Source organism: Pituophis catenifer, unplaced genomic scaffold, assembly GCF_029215685.1.
Source record: "Pituophis catenifer annectens isolate HBS135680 unplaced genomic scaffold, rPitCat1.0.hap2 SCAF_3, whole genome shotgun sequence".
Taxonomy (NCBI): Eukaryota; Metazoa; Chordata; class Lepidosauria; order Squamata; family Colubridae; genus Pituophis; species Pituophis catenifer.
Window position 1 is genome coordinate 213,202,759 of NW_027256883.1, and position 3,102 is coordinate 213,205,860.

Below are 3,102 nucleotides of genomic sequence, written 5' to 3' on the forward strand. Positions count from 1 at the left end.
AGGGGGATTGGGGGGGTGGGTGGGAGGAGCCGCGCCTGCGCAAAGGGTCCCTTTTACCCAGCAGGCCTTGCGCGAGCGAGCTTAGAGAGAGAGAGAGAGGGGCGGAGCCAAGGAAGGCGGTGCCGCCGCCATTTTGGCCGCCTCATAATAGTAATAATAATAATAAGGCCTTGTCGGCGTTGTTCTTCCGCAGGGTTATGGGGAAAGGGACCGGTGGGGATTCTGTGTCCCATCGTCCGCGTCCGGCGCGGGAGGGGCTTCGAAGCCGGCAGACTCTTGTGCTTCGACCGCGGGAGAGGCCGAAATGATGCCTTCCCCTCCCCCCCCCCCCCGCACCCCGGGCCTCCTCGTAGAACGCTTTCCCGGCTGCAGTACCCTCAGCGGCCGCTAGGGAGAACAGACGCGAAGAGGCGCTCAAGCGCCCCCGCGTGGTTGGGGCGATCTTTTTTTTTTTTTTTTTTTTGAGGGGAGGGGGGGGGCAACCTGGTTGCTTGCAGAATTGCAAGATGGCCAGTACAAAGGGATGGAGGGAGAGAGAGAGAGAGAGAGAGAGAGAGAGATATTTATTTATTTATTTATTTATTTATTTTAATTCATAGGTATAAATGTGTGATATTTTTCCAATCAGGGTTTTTTCCTATGTTGAAAGATGTTAAATATATGTATGTATATGTATATGTAAATGTATATGTATATGTATAGCTCGAGGTTGCAACTGTGGGGTCTTATGGTGATCTCTGAGCTGGGTGGATTTTCTTGCAGACGTTTCATGACCCAACTAGGTAATATCATCAGTGCTACAAGAGAATAGGGCAGTGATGGCTAACCTTTTTGCCGTCGCGTGCCAAAAGCCGGGGGGGGGGGGGGAGTGTGTGTGCGGGGTCACGCACATGTGTGACCACACCCATAATTCACCCTGCCTCCCCATGCATGCACACACAATCCCCCACCTGCGCTCCCCCCACTTTTGGCACGTGATGGCATGGTAGGTCCATTTTTTCGCCCTCCCCAGGTACCAGAGGCTTTCTAGGAGCCTGGGGAGGGCGAAAACGGCCTTCCCCACCCTCCTGGAGACCCTCCAGACGCCAGAAACTACCCAATTCCCGACTTCCGGTGGGCCTGAAAATCAGCCGGCGTGCCCACCGATATGACTCCATGTGCCACCTGTGGCACGGGTGCCATAGATTCGCCATCATGGGAATAGGATTTGAGGAGGGGGAGGACAACTGTGGGGTCCTTGGTGATCTCTGAGCTGGGTTGTTTTCTTGAAGACGTTTCATGACCCAACTAGGGAACGTCATCAATGGCTGGAAGGGAGTGGTGTTTGCAGAACGGGGGAGGAGGAGAAGGCATAGAGGAGCAAGAGGAGGAGGAGAGTGGGACTGTTTATTTATTTATTGGTTCAATTTATATGCCGCCCTCCTCCAAAGACTCAGGGCGGTTTACAATGCACTTATAGCAATAGCCTTCATTCTTTTGTATATACCTGCTTATTAGGGCTTTTGCCCCCCCCCCCCATAAGCGGTGTTTTTACAAAGTCAGCTTATTGCCCCCACAATCCGGGTCCTCAGTTTACCTACCTCGGAAGGATGGAAGGCTGAGTCAACCTTGAGCCTGGTGAGATTTGAACTCACACTAATTGCTGTCAGCTAAGTGCTACGTAACAGCACTTAGTCCGCTGCACCACCAAGGCTCTGTTGGGTCCTTGGCGATTTCTGAGCTGCTTGGTTTTCTTGCAGACGTTTGATGACCCAACTAGGCAACGTTATCAGTGCTATAGTAGAAGGGAGTGGGGTTTGTGGGGTGGAGGAAGAGAAAGGGAGGATGGGGAGGAGGAGGACTGTGAAGTAGAAGGGATGAAGGTTTGCAAGAAAGTAGGAGAACGACTTTGGGGTCCTTGGAGCTCTCTGAAACTTGGTGGTTTTCTTGCAGACGTTTCATGACCCAACTAGGGAACATCATCAGTGCTGGAAGGGAATGGGGTTTGCAGAATGGAGGAGGAGGAGGAGGCATGGAGGAGCAAGAGGAGGAGAGGGGGACTGTTGGGTCCTTGGTGATTTCTGAGCTGGGTGGTTTTCTTGCAGACGTTTCATGATCCAACTAGGGAACTGTCATTATTTATTTATTTTATTTATTTTATTTTATTTTATTTATATACCGCCCTTCTCCCGAAGGACTCAGGGTGGTGAACAGCCATAATAAAAACAATGTACAAAATTGAATTTAAAAGCAGATTAAAATAGTTAAATCATAGGCCGAATTTAAAACTCTCATTTTAAAACCAATTTTAAAACCCCATTAAAACCAAATTAAAATAATTAGTGCTAGAAGGGAGTGGGGTTTGCGGAGAGGAAGAGGAGGACGACGACTGTGGGGTCCTTGGTGCTCTCTGAGCTTGCCCTTATTTCCTGGCAAACATTTCATGACCAAACTAGGTAACATCATCAGTGCTCCAGCACCGGTGTGAACATTACCTAATTTGGTTAATGAAATGACTGCCAGAAAACAGGCAATGCTCAGAGAGCACCAAGGAACCTCTTCAGTTGCAAGATGATTTTTTTTAAAAAAAAAATGAAAACATGAATGTGCCGGGCGATAAATAATAATGCAAGATGGGAGGAGGCCCCTCTGCCTGCCTGTAAAACCAGTATGTCCAGCCCAGTGGTGAAATCCAATTTTTTTTTACTACCGGTTCGGTGGGCGTGGCTTGGTGGGCGTGGCAGGGGAAGGATACTGCAAAATCCCCAGTCCCTCCCCACTCCAGGGGAAGGATACTGCAAAATCCCCATTCCCACCCCACTCCAGGGGAAGGATACTGCAAAATCCCCCATTCCATCCCCACTCCAGGGGAAGGATACTGCAAAATCCCCATTCCCTCCCCACTCCAGGGAAAGGATACTGCAAAATCCCCAGTCCCTCCCCACTCCAGGGGAAGGATACTGCAAAATCCCCATTCCCACCCCACTCCAGGGGAAGGATACTGCAAAATCCCCATTCCATCCCCACTCCAGGGGAAGGATACTGCAAAATCCCCATTCCCACCCCACTCCAGGGGGAAGGATACTGCAAAATCCCCAGTCCCTCCCCACTCCAGGGGAAGGA